We start from the raw sequence: 14,406 nt of genomic DNA, 5'->3' as shown, positions 1-14,406 counted from the left end.
CACACACCTATAGAAACGTTTACAGTCAGTTTTTATGTTCCCTGCAAGCTTACAGTCGTACTCTGTTTTCCCCTTCTTAATCAATCCCTTGGTCCTCTATTGCTGAATTCTAAACTGCTCCCAATCCTCAGGTCTGTTGTTTTTTCTGGCCAATTGTATGCCCCTTCCTTGTATCTAATACTATCTCTAATTTCCCTTGTAAGCCATGGTTTGGCCACCTTTCCTGTTTTACTTTTGCGCCAGACAGTAATAAACAATTGTTGCAGTTCAGCCATGTGCTCTTTGAATGATTGCCATCGCCTACCCATCATCATCCCTTTAAGTAATGTTTCCCAATCCATCATAGCCAACTCGCGCCTCATACCATCGTAGTTTCCTTTATTAAGATTCAGGACCCAAGTCTCAGAATCAGCTGCGTCACTCTCCATCTTGATGAAGAATTCTATCATGTTATGGTTGCTCATCCCCAAGGGGCCTCGCACAACAAGATTGCCAATTATTCCTTTCTCATTAAATAAAATCCAGTCTAGGATGGCCTGTTCTCTAGTTGGTTCCTTAATGTATTGGTCCAGAAAAACATCCCGTATACACTGCAGGAATCCCAGAGGATCTGTTCAGTATTTTTAATTCTATTTTATCTTATATCCTCTATTTCCACAGGATTCTGACACTGAAATTGATCATATTTCTCTCCTTTGCTCTCTATGAACCAGGTATTGTCTGCACGGTCTAATGGAGATATGGTCAGAGGGCTGTGCCAGAGGGTTTATTTCAGGTTTTAGGCCTCTTTTGGTCCATCAGCAGCACCCGGATGTCTGCAGAGGAACTCGGAATGCCGAGCCCCTCTTCTCAGGATGGACTTAATAAGGAGACAAAATGTAGGTTAAAGAGAGAATAAAAGACCTGGGGATTTGGGCTGAGATTGCCAGAGCTTGTGGGAATAACACAAATCGGTGGAGCAATGTAACATTCGTGGAATACGAGCTTGGGAGATTATCCAGTCCGTGCTGGGGGACTGCGGGGAAGGAAGTTGTTTTGTCTGCCCATCCCAGCCGAATGTTGGTTGTGAAGTGACGGTCAGGCCCCGAGGGGAGGGTGAAAGCCTGTCACTGAGTTTGAAGGTTGTAAATCAGATCTTGGAGGTATCGCTGCTGTGTTCCCAGGAAGCGGGGGTCTCATTCTTTGAGCAAAAAGCTTACATGGAGCACCGGTTTCTGAGTAAAAAAACAAAACTGGAGACGTGCGACGTTAGAATCTGCTCGGCTCCGATTCACATTGATTCATTTAGTGTCCTGGAATAAACAAGTGGTTTGTAGCTGTCCATTACAGAAAGAAATAGAATTCAGAAGATTCTGGCCAGTACCTTCACAATTTCCACTATTACATCCCGCAGAATCTTCAGCTACATCTTATAAAGTCCTAGAGCCTTAGCAACATTAAGCACAGGCAGTCCTTCTGGTACCTCTTCTTTAACAAGGGTTATATGCAAAAGAACACATTTGCAAATTGTCGGTGGAGAAAGTGAGCATTTTTATTGAAGAGGGGTTAAAGGGGAAGAGGCAACCCTTTGTGATAAAGAAGTAGGGTTAGCAGAAATAAAAGAAGCAATAAGTGGAATGATGGGGGCAGGTTGTTATGGGCTGATCACCGAATTTCATAGAGGATCAGGGGGACCTTGGTTTAAATGTCCATCGATCCCTGAAGGGAGCAGCACCGGTAGGTAAGAAGGCATATAGGATACTTGCCTTTATTAGCCGAGGCATAGAATATATGAGCAGGGAGGTTGCAGCTGTATAAAATGCTAGTTAGGCAACAATTGCAGTCCTGTGTACAGTTCTGGTTATCACACTATAGGAAGGAAGTGATTGTACTGGAAATGGTGCCGAGGAGGTGCCTATATCCAAGATTGCTGATGACACTAGGTTAGGTGACATGGTTAGTAGTGTAGGTGGGAGCAGCAAGTTTCAAAGGGTCATTGACAGATTCCGTGAGTGAACAAAACTGGCTGAAGATGTTCAACATGGGGAAGTGTGAGATCATCCATCTTGGAGCAAAGATCCGAGAATTTCCTAAATAGTTAGAAACTTGGGACTGTGGAGGAGCTGAGGGTGAGTGAGAGAGAAAGTTGAGTTAGGCTGGAGGGTGGATAAAGAGCAGCGGCAGAGCAGCCCGAGAGCAGCAATGAGAGAGAGAAGGAGAGAAGAGTGAGAGCGGTGGGGGGGATAAAGAGCTGTGAGGGAGGGATTGGAGCAAACTGGCCATGTTTATAATAAATAGTCAAAGCATGATATCAGGGGAAAGAAGGGAAATGGTTGGTTTGTGCCGATTTCTCTAAATTAGGGCACTGATTTAAACAAGGAGCTGGAAAATTAAACGTTTCAATCAGGGTAAGTACAACAGTAAGTATAAGCATAATAAGACTATTAATGCAGAGCAGGTCGAGAGGCATTAAATAAAATTAATAATTTAAACAAGGTACAAACTGGATTCTAAAAGAGGGAATAGAGGTTTGTTTTAGATCATGGATGGGCAGCTGTGACCTGTTGTTTGCAGTTCCTGCCCCATGTGGGAACCTCAGGCCACTTCATGTGTCTTGGGGCCAATTGTATACAAGTGTCTCCAGCTGCTTGAGTTCGAGCTCAGGATTTCTGAGCTTGAGGGGCAGCTGAAGTCACTGCAGAGAATCAGGGAGGATGAGAGTTTCCTGGATCGTACATTCCAGGTGGTGAACACCCCAAAGTGAAAGAGGGTGTTCAGGATTGAAGATGGGTGGCCATTTAGAAGAGTAGGAACAGGCTGGAAATGCAGGAGTCTGCGGGGTGTGTGCCACTGTCAAACCGGTATTCTGCACGGGAGACTGCTGGGAATGGTGACACCCTGAAGAACTGCAGTCAATGGGCAAGAATCTGCACAGGAGGGAAAAGTGAAGAGTAGAAATGCAGTTGTTAGAGCAGATCCCATAGTCAGGGGGACAGACAGGCATTTCTGTATCCGTCATTGTGAGTCCCACATGGTGTGCTGTCTCCTTGGTGCCAGGGTAAAGGACATCACGGAGAAGGTGCAGAATATTCTGCAGGGGGAAGGGAGTGAGCCAGAGGATGTGGTACACGTCAGTATCAATGACACAGGGAGGACAGGTATTGAGGTCCCTCAGTCAGAATTTCAGCAGCTAGGGAGGTTGTTAAAAAGTAGGACCTAAAAGGCAGTAATCTCTGGATTACTACTACTGTGGCATGTGCTAGTGGGAGTAGAAATGTAAATATGTAAATGTAAATGTCAATATGTGGCTTGAGGCCAGTGCAGGAGGTGGGAGGGGTTCAGATTCGTGGGACATTGGGGTCAATTCTGGAAGAGGAAGCACCTATTTAAAAGGAACAGTTTGCACCTTTACAAGACTGGGACCAAAGTCCATGTGGGGAGGGTCACTCGTGTGGTTGGGGAGAGTTTGGACTAAGCTCACAGGGGCTGGGAATCAGTATATAGAAGTAGAAAAGAGGAATAACTAGAGAAGGAAGTCGAAGCATATAAGATAGGAGTAGATGAAGAAGAATCTAAGAGGGATACAAGGGACTGTTTAGATTGGATGTTTGTAATCGCATAATGCGTGGTGAATAACGTTGGTGATCTCAAAGCACAAATAGCCATGTGGGAAAATGATGTAGTGGCAATGATTAAAACATGGTTTAAAAATGGTGAGGGTCGGGTTCATATTCAGTGTAAAAAGTGTTCAGGAAAGAGAGGTAAGGAAAAAAAGGGAGGTGTAGTGAGAGGGATAGAGAAGCAAATCTGCAGAGAAATCACAGATGTATAAGAACGATAGAGTGATGATATCTGGGGATTTCTGAAATGTGTTCAGAGGCACTTCCTGGACCAGAATGTTCTCAGTCCAGTTAGGAAGGAGGCATTGCTGGATCTGGTGCTGGGGAAGGAGGTGGGCCAAGGTTGGCCACGTGAACGAAGTGTCTGTGGGTGAACCCTTGGTTAAGAGTGATTGGTAGAGGGCTAACTTCAATGGGAGGAGAGGGGATTTAGCCAGGGTGAAATGGAAGCAGAGACTGAAAGGAAAAACTGTAACAGAGCAATGGGTAATCTTTCAGGAGGAGATGTTTCAGGTACAGACTAGGTACATTCCAATAAGGGAGAAGGGAGGGAAACCAAAGCCTGGGCTCCTTGGATGATGAGGAAGATAGAAAATATGATGAAACAATAAAGAGGCCGTGTGACACACGACAGATGAATTATTCAAGTGAGAACCAGGTCACTGTTATTGTACGAGAGTGTGGAACGTACTCTCTCCCTGTCCATCTCTGTTACTGTATGGGGATGTTGAATTAACTAATCCCTGGTATCTGTCAATCTGTACGTGAGTGCATGATTAACTCTCTATCTGGCAGTCTCTGTTACTGTGTTTCAGGGCAGAATCATGGTAACTTTCTACCTATCTGTCTCCATTAGTCTATTTGAGAATGGAATTAATTTTGTATCTGCCAGCCTTTATTACTGCATGTGAGTGTGGAATTAACTCTCCCTCAATCTCTGTTACTGTGTTTGAGTGCACAGCTAACTCTTTGTTAGTCGATCTGTGCTCCTGTGTTTCAGTGCAGAATTACATCTCAATCCATCTTCGTTAGTGTGAGAGAGGGCGGGATTAATTCTGTATCTGGTGTTCTCTGTTAGTGTATGTGAGTGGGGCATTAATCCTTTGTTCATCGCTGTTATTGCATGTGAGAGTGTAATCAACTGAGTCTTTGTTACTGCATATGATGTCAGCATTAATCATTCTCCTTCTCTATGGTGTAACTGAAAGTAGAATTAATTCTCTCTCCATCGTCTCCGTTAATTTGTGAGTGTGAATTAACTTTATACCCTGCAGTCTCCAATAATGTATTTCAGTATGGCAAAAACACACTGTTAGTCTCTGTTACTGTATGAGTGCGGAATTCACTCTCTGTCAATCTATAATAATGTGTAATTAACACTCTGTCCGTCAGTCTCTGTTCTTGTTTGCAAGTGGGTCACTTTCAGGTAAGCAAACTGCAACTAGTAGAGTGCCACAGGGATCAGTGCTGGGTTCTCAGCTTTTCACAATCTATATTAATGACTCAGATGAAGGAACAGACCATCAACAAATTTTCAGACAACACACAGATAGGTGGAAAAGCAAGTGGTGAGGTGGACACAAAGAGTCTGCAAGAGGATATAGATAGGTTAAGTGAGTGGCAAACATTTGGAATACAATGTGGGGAAAATGTGAGTTTTCCACTTTGATGGGAAGAATAGAAAAACAAAACATTGTTTAAAAGATATATATTAATGACCGAGACTGTGGGTGTGCTGGGTATGATTTCAAAATTTGCATACGATACAAAGATTAGAAATATTGTCAACTGTGAACTTAAAAAGGACATAGACATGTTGGGGAAATGGGCAGACAAGTGGCAGATGAATTTCAATGCAGAAAAGTGTGAGGTGATTCATTTTGGCAGGAACAATCTGCTGAGATAGTATAAAACAAAGGGAGAACCTCTAAAGGAGGTGCAGGAACAGAAAGACTTCTGTGCATACGGACATAGGTCATTGAACATGGCAGGGCATGTTGAAGAGCAGTTAATAAAGCATATAGTATCATAGGCTTTAATTACAGGGTCATTGAGTATAAGAGTAAGGAGGTTATGTTGAAATTGTATAAAACACTTGTTAGGCCTCATCTGGAGCACTGACTCCAGTTCTGGGCACCACACTTGAGGAAGGATGTGAAGGTATTGGAGAGAGTACAGAGGCGATTCACAAGAATGATTAGAGCGGTAAAGAACTGTATCTATGAGGACAGATTGGAGAGGTTGGGACTCTTTGCCCTGGAGAAAAGAAGGCTGAGAGGTGTTCAAGATCCTGAGGGGTATGGATGGGGCAAATAGAGATAAATTGTTACCACTCAAGAGAACATCAGGAACTAGAGGGCACAGATTCCAAATAATTGGCAAAAGGAGAAAATGTGATGAGAAGATTTTTTTTTCACCCAGAGGGTGGTTGGAGACTGGAACAAACTTCCTGAAAGTGTGGTGGAGGCAGGTTTTATCGCGGTATTCTAAAGCGAATTGGACTGCTGCCTGAAAAGAAAAATGTGCAAGGATACAGGGATAAGGCAGGAAAGTGGGACTAGATGGAATGCTCTTTCAGAGACCCACTGCAGACTTGAGGAGCCGAATGGTTTTCTTCTGCACTGTAAAAATACTGTGATACCGTGGAGAGAGAATACACAATGTTGCAGTACAGAGGGATCTGGGTGTCTTTGTACATGAATCACAAGAAGTTAATGTGCAGCTGCAGCAAGTAATTAGGAAGGTAAATGGAATGTTGGCCTTTATTACAAGGCGGGGTGGAAGATAAAAGTAGGGAAGTCTTGCTATGACAACAGGTCATTGGTGAGACGACATGTGGAGCGCTGTGTAAAGTTTTGGTCTCCTTATTTAAGGAGGGATATACTTGCATTGACGACAGTTCAGAAAAGTTTGACTAGACTGATTCCTGACATGAAGAAGTTGTCTTATGAGGAATGTTTAAGCAGGTTGCGCCAATCACCATTGGAGTTTCGAAGAAGGAGAGGTGATCTCGTTGAAATATATAAGATTCTGAGGGTAGATGTTGAGGGGAATGTTTTCATTTATGGGGAAACTAGAACCAGAGGGCACAGTTTGAAAATGAACATCTCCCATTGAAGGTGGGGATGAGAAGGAATTTATTTTCTTTGTAATTCAGAACCCTAGAGCGCAGTGGAGGGTGGGTCAGGTCATTGAATATATTCAAGTGGAGTGGACATATTTTTGATCTAGAGGAGAGTCAAGGGTTATAGGATGGACGGGAAAGTGGAGTTGAGGCCACAATCAGATCAACCATGGTTGTATTGAATGACGAAGCTGGCCCGATGGGCTGAATGGCCTTCTCCTGCTTCTCTTTCTTGTATTTTTAATTTGTCATTGTGGGATTGACCTGTCTGTTCATCTCTTTTGCTCTATTTCAGTGTGGAACTACCTCAGTCTGATCTACATGTGAGTGTGGAATTCATTCTCTGTCCATCACTTACTGAATGTGAGTGTGAAATTTAAATCTCAGTCAGTCTCTGTCACAGTGTGAGAATGTGGAAATAAATTTTTATATCAGTCCCTGTCAATGTATGTGAATGAGGGATTAACTCTCTGTCGGTCAGTCTCTGTTACTGTATGAGAATGTGGAATTAAATCTTTATATCAGTCCCTGTTACTGTATGTGAATGCGGGATTAACTCTCTATTGGTCAGTCTCTGTTACTGAATGTGAGTGTGGAATTAACTACAATCAGTCAGTCTCTGTTATTGTAGGTGAGTGTGGATCAAAGTCTCCATGGCTCAGTCTCGGTTACTGTATGTGAGTGCGGAATTAACTCTCTATCGGTCAGTCTTAGTTACTGTAAGTGTGGAATTCTCTTTCACGGTCTTTGTTAGGATATCTGTGAGTGGAATTAAGGACCTGTCAATTTCCACTAATGTTTTAGTGAGGAATTAACCTACAATAACAGAGGCTGAGAGTAATTAAGACAGTTATTCCACACTCTCATATTAGTCTATGTTACTCTATGTGAGTGAGGAATAAACAAACAACTTGTCAGCCTCTGTTACTTAGAGTGTGCAATTAATTCTCTGCAAATCTCTCTTATTGCATATGAGTGTGAATCTCTGTTATGTGTGCAAGTGCTGATTTAGCTTTCTATCCCGACCATTTTGGTTGCTGTACAAGAGTGTGAAATTAACTCTTTGCATGATAACCTGTTACTTTCGGTGAATAAAATTAAGTTTGTCAGTTACTGTATTGGAGTGTGGAATTAATTCTGCGTCTGTCAGTCTCTGTTACTGTATAGGCCTATGGAAGTAATTCTCTTTCAGGCTCTGTTACTTCAAAAAAGTTAATTCCACATTAATCATCTGTCAATCTGTGTTACTGTATATGAGTGTGGCATTAACTCTCTGTCTCTGCTGTATGTGAGTGAGGAATTAACTCTCTTTTGCTTAGTCTCTGGTACTGTCTATGGGTGTGGAATTCATACCTTACATGTCAAGCTCTGTTACTGTACATAGATGTGGAATTAATTCCATGCCTGTCAGTCTTAGTCATGCAGTGAGTGTGCTCTTCACTCTGTGTCAGTCTCAGTTACTGTGAGTGAGTGTGAAATTAAATTTCAGTCAAACTTGGTCGCTATGTGTGATTGTGGAATTACCTGGTGAGGCCACAACTGGAGTATTGTGTGCAGTTCTGGTCACCACATTACAGGAAGGACGTAATAACTCTGGAGAGAATGCAGGGGAGGTTTAGAAAAATGTTGCCAGGGTTAGAAAAGTGTAGCTACGAGGAGAGATTGGATAGGTTGGGGTAATTTTCCTTCGAACAAAGAAGGCTGAGAGGTGACTTGATTGAGGTGTACAACATTATGAGGGGAATAGATGGAGTGGACAGGATAAAATTGTTTCCCTTGGTGGAGAATTCTAGAACAAGGGCAGGCAGATTCAAGATAAGTGGCAGAAGGTGTAGGGGGGACATGAGGAAAAACTTTTTTACGCAGAGGGTAGTGGGTGCCTGGAATTCGCTGCTCAAGTTGGTGGTAGAGGCAGAAACTTTAAACTCTTTTAAAAAGTGCCTGGATCTGCACCTAAATTGCTGTAAGCTACAGGGCTATGGGCCAGGTGCAGGAAGGTGGGATTAGAAAGGGCACCGGGTGTCCTCGGGCTGGCATGGACAAGATGGGACGAATGGCCTCCTTCTGTGCTGTAACTTTTCTATGGTTCTATGATTCTACCTTCCAGCCAAAGTCTGGTATTGGATGTGATGTGAAATTAACTCTTTGTCTGACTCCATTACCGTACATGAGTTCGAATCAAAACTCTAATAAGCTGCATTACTCTATGTATGTGGAATTAATTTTCTGTCAGTTTCTGTTACTGTGAGTGTGACAGAGTAGACAGGAAGGCTTTTTTCCTCACATTGTTAGAAAGAAATTGGACCAGAGGGCACAGATTGAAGGTAATTGGCAAAATAAGCAATGGTAACATGAGGTAAAACCTTGTCATGCAGCGAGTAGCTGGGGAATATGACTGAGAATGTGGGGGAGGCAGGTTCAATCGAAGCATTCGAGAAAGAATTGGATTATTATCCAAAAAGGAACAAAGTGCAGGTCTATGGGGAACAGACAGTGAAGTGACATGAGGTGAATTGCTCCTTCAGATGGCCAGCATAGTCATAATGTGTTGAATGGCCTTCCACCGTGCCATAATCAATGTATGATTCAATGAATTAACTCTCTATCAATCTCTTTTACATTCAGTGTGGGTGGAACTAACTCTGTCACTCTTTGTTCATGTATGTAAATGTGAAATTCACTTCCTGTCAGTCTCTGTTACTATACAAGAAACGGTTAATGACCTTTTATCAGAAATGGTTGGGCCCTACTGTTCTTAAAAGTGCTCGTGGTTAAACCCATCAATGTCTCCTCTCTCTGCTCCGCAATTCAAAGTCAGCCAACAAGAACATCCCTTCAAAGAAAGTGAGGAACGATTTCCACGTCCAACATCCACCCTGAAGCAAAAGGGATCTGCATTTGTCAGTTTGTGTTTCTGGCCTCGGTTTTGTGAGCAAGACCAGCAATAATTCACGTGCAAAATCAGGTGGATACTAGGAATCTGAAATGAGGAGAGAAAATGCTCAAAATACATGGCACGTCAGGCAGCATCTGTGGAGAGAGAAGCAGAGATCACATTTCAGGTCACTGACAGTCAGCCTGGAAAAAAACACTTACAAACATCTGCTCATGGTGGTTGCACTTCCCACAATTCCCTGCATCTCAGAAACCGCTCTATTCAATGTACTGACTTCCCAAGACATTGAGTGTGCACGCTCCCCAGAGCTGGTCCTGTGAAATTCCGAGGTAGACCTTTTACCACTCCCACTTGTAAGCCAATCCCACTAACTTGCCTTTGTCCTTTCGAAGTTTTAACACTTTCCTCCTCACAGTACACAATACCACCAATTTTTACGTCATCCGCAAATTTTGAAATGGTGCCCCGTGCACCAACATTAGCATATATCAGGAAGAGCAGGGGTCCTAACACCGACCCCTGGGGAGCTCCACTATCAACATTCCTCCCATTATAAACATTCCTCCAGTCTGAAAAACAACCATTCACCACTACCCTCTGTTTCCTGTCACTCAACCAATCCCATATCCATGTTGCTCTGTCCCTTTTATTCCATGAGCTGTAACTTTGTTCACAAGTCTGTTGTGTGAGACTTTATCAAATGCCTTTTGGAAATCCATGTAAACCACATGAACAGCATCACCCTCCCCAACCCTCTCTGTTATCGCATCAAAGACTCGGTGCAAACGGGAGAAGAAACCTGGAAGCGGCGGCTGGGATGGGGGAGGCGCTGCACCATCGGCTTCATGGTGCCGTCCCCCGGGTCCCTCTCCGCACGTCTGCCGGACCCGGTGGCTCTGATTCGGACTTTGAGAGCCGCTGAGACTCGGCGTTACTGAGACAGCGCTTGGCCACCCTCACGTTCCGGGAGCTGTGGCGCGCATGCTCGTCGCGGCAGGATTTCCGGTGGACGACATATTGCACCTGAGCAGTGCCTATATGTTAGAAATAGGCCGTTATAAATCACCCCGAGCATTCTGGGAAGGGCTGTCCGCCATTTCCTAATAAATTGCAAAACAAGAGTATGCGTTTGTATTAATCGTTTCTGAGCAAGCTCTTTTGTAGCAAATCAACCCCACTCCCCTGTCCTTTCCAATAGCCCTAAAATATTTTTCCATCATGTATTTTTCGTTTCGCTTTTGTAGTTTATATCGAATCTGCTTCCACCACATTTTCTGGCTGAATATTCAGGTCACAACAACTGGCTGCCTTGTAAAGAAATGACAAGCGATGATCCGTTCATTGTGGAGGATGGTAGGGAGGAGGGTGAAGACAAGGGAAAGCCAGAATTAACCCCACCCTCACATGCAGTACTAGACATTGACCGATAAAGAACGAATCCCATCTCACAAACCGTTCGACAGACTGAGATATAGAATAAATCTTGCACTCGCAAGCACTACCTGTGATTGACAGATACAGAACAAATCTCATTCAGGTATAGTAGCAGAGTTTGATAGATGCCTCATGTATCCCACGATCACATGTTCTCCCAAGGTTTAACAGCCACAGTCGAGGCTTGATGGCCGTAATCCCATTCCGGTTTAACGAGAGCTTTGCATAAGACGCGGAACATTTTTTTCCCCCCATGAGATGTGGGAGTCGCTGGCAATGCCAACAGGTATGTCATGTCCACAAAAAATAAGCAGGGCAAATGCATCCAGGCGAGGTACCGCCCCATTATTGTTCTCCCTATAAAAATAAAGAAATGACGGATGTGGTTTTCGACAGTGGTATCCAGCAGCAGTTACTCAGCAATTACCTGTTCATTGACGATTAATTTGGGATCCACCGGGACCATTCAGCTCCTGACTGCACTGCAGCCTTGGCCCAAACATGGGCAAAACTGCTGAACTCAACGGGCGAGGTGACACTGACTGCCCTTGATATCAAGGCAGCATTTGACAAGGAAGAACATGACACCAGGAAGAACATATTTTCCCACAGAAAACCTCCTCACAGAACAGAGAACATCGTTACACTAGAGGAAATATCTTTATCGAACAAAGAAAATGTTTGCACACAACGGATCATATTTACGCAGCTGGGAGCACATTTGCACAACAGGGAAGCATTTTACACAACGACAGTGAGGATGTTTCAACGGCAGAATCGCAGTTTCACCACAGAGGGAAGAGTTGTACAGCAGAGAGCGCAGTTACACAATAGGAATTACATTTAAAACAGGCCCTATCTTTATGCAGCAGGAAATACCTTTCCATAAATGATCAGTTTCTCCATCGTAATATCTTGCTGGTTTGCTCGGCACCTTTTAGTGTCAGTGATTGTGTTTCTCCTGATAGTCTCTTTTACTTTCCTGTGTGCCTTTCTCTGTCTGGTACATTTGTGGTAGCGTAAGTGGATTTGCGGAGCTTGGGTGAGCTTCCCAATAGTTGTGCTCCTGTTTAAAAAGTAATGAGGAAGTGAATAGGTGTTTGGCTACCAAACAACGGTAATAGGCAGTAGAAAAATGTTGCTTCGGAGGAGACTGGCGGGCAGAAGCGTGCTGGCCTCCTAACCCAGTGATTGATGGATTGAAACCATACTCAGTTTATTTAAATTCTCATTAACACTATAAAATAACATTTGTCTGCGATACAAAATCACCTCTGAATTTGCTTCATAGTAAATTTACATCAGCTTCTTGCTTCCAGTAAACACTTCAATCTGTAACCAATCTCTCAAATCGTTTTATTTCACACACGGACGCAGCAGAAGTGCTGCAAAAATAAACCAGCTGAGGATTTCCCCTTTCTCTCAGCCCATTTCAGGCCATGGTCCGAACGGCCTTCCCTTGCTCTCTATCACTCTATGATTATCTGAGTAACTAAAAAGAAAACCAATATCTTATCTGCACCCGATATAGTGAAGTTTATACATATTAGCTTCATTATGTCGGATCTACAGGACACCCTGCAGTAATTCAGGTGCTTATTTGGACAGCAGCGTCCTCCCTGAGATATGGACCATGAGAAGGACAAGATTATCAGCATAGCGGAGACATCATCACGTCAAAGACACAGATAATCATTATTTTGACAGACATGATCGTTCATTCTTAATCATTTATTTAAAAAATGGAATTCCATCCCCAATATCACCATGAACTGGGAAGGTTTCGTTCCTTCAGGTTTGCATTAGAGACACTTTTTACAAAACACTTCCGTGAGTGTCTCTGGTCAATGAAATGATGATGCGCGGAGTTCTCAGCTTTTACTCATTGATCTTCACAAGAGTTGATCCAGTTTTGACGTTGACTTTTCCTCTGGTGTCGATTTACTCGAATTCCTCACCTGATTTCTCTGCTGTCCAATGAAGTTCACTCAGCAGAGTTTTCAATAGGAATTTGATTTTTCCTGACAGGGTTTCAATCACCATGTTTTTGAACAATTTGTTTAAAAATATGCTCACAGCCGGCTTCCAGGAGCAGCAACATATAAAGACAATAAATCTGTTATAAAGTGATTTTAATTGAGGGATGAATGTGGGCTCCGACACCATGGGATAACTCCCCCGCCCCTCTCCGAAATCTTGCTTGGTATACTGCAGCTGAGAAGGAAGAGAGCACCTCAATTTACCATATCATCTAAAAGCTGGCACCACTAACAGTGAAGCATTCACTGATTACTGCACTGGAGAGTCAGTCTGAATTTGTGCTCAGGATTCTGGAGTGAGTTTTGAACTCACAACCTCCTGATTGTCAAGAGCAAGAGAACAACTGACTGAATCATCATTCACAGCAAAGGAAAGACGACAGAAGACATTTCACTCCAAGGAGAGGCTGAAGTAGATTGTTAATTGAAGAAATGTCACAGACAATGAGAGATAACACCCACAGTTGAAAGAGACCGACTTTTTCTCACGGCAGGGACAGAGATTGTAGCAGGAATTTCGATTCCCAATGCTTCTTGTTAACACCCCAGTACAGGCTAAATGGTTTGCACACTGCCCGCTAGACTAAAAAACGAAGCTAGAATGTTATTTAATCATCGTAAAATTTTTAACCAGTTCGACCCTGAAACATTGATATTCACGGTATTACAGGAAACGTCATAACTTGGGTCTGATGGTAATTTCAGATTTCCTTTCTGCATAATGCAGTCCCATACAAAAACAGGATTTAAACTCACGCGTGGGAAGCACAGTGGGTGATCAGCCTTAAATTCAGATAATCATGGAGTGATTAGCGACATTATCGCGACGCCACCACCTCTGGAAACCTAGTCTCGGAACGATTACATCAGTGATTTCAGTCATGTCTTCTGAAAAAAGGACCGCATTCACGAAGAACCAGTTAATAAACTGACGACGAAGGTGGGATTCGAACCCGCGCGTGCAAAGCTCAATGGATTAGCAGCCCATCGCCTTAACCTCTCGGCCACCTCGTCACATGCGGTCTCCGTGTTAAACCTCCGCCTGTACTGTTTTGCTTTCATGAACAGTTGAACTAAATGATCCTGCCTGTTTCAGGTCCTGAATAACCATCCAGGTGTCTCATGTAATTTGTCAATAAAATACATTTGCATCACATCAGGTAGGAACTGTTGTAAATCGACTAATGTGAATCACTTCAACATGATACCCAACATGTTTCTAGACAGTGTGAAAACCCACCGCGGAAAGACCGAAACATACATTCCTCTGGAAGAATAAAGAAACTCCTTCCGGCTCACTGCAAGTACCGGAAC

General features: G+C 43.3%; 1 non-coding gene across 1 annotated transcript; it reads right to left on the bottom strand.

Moving 5' to 3' along the window:
- Positions 1–14,024: 14,024 nt before the first annotated feature.
- On the bottom strand, positions 14,025–14,106 carry trnas-gcu (transfer RNA serine (anticodon GCU)). The gene has a single exon. It is a non-coding gene; the product is annotated as a tRNA-Ser (tRNA).
- Between the last annotated feature and the right edge of the window lie 300 nt (positions 14,107–14,406).

Source organism: Cetorhinus maximus, chromosome 31, assembly GCF_964194155.1.
Source record: "Cetorhinus maximus chromosome 31, sCetMax3.hap1.1, whole genome shotgun sequence".
NCBI lineage: Eukaryota > Metazoa > Chordata > Chondrichthyes > Lamniformes > Cetorhinidae > Cetorhinus > Cetorhinus maximus.
This window is presented reverse-complemented; position numbering and strand designations above follow the sequence as displayed.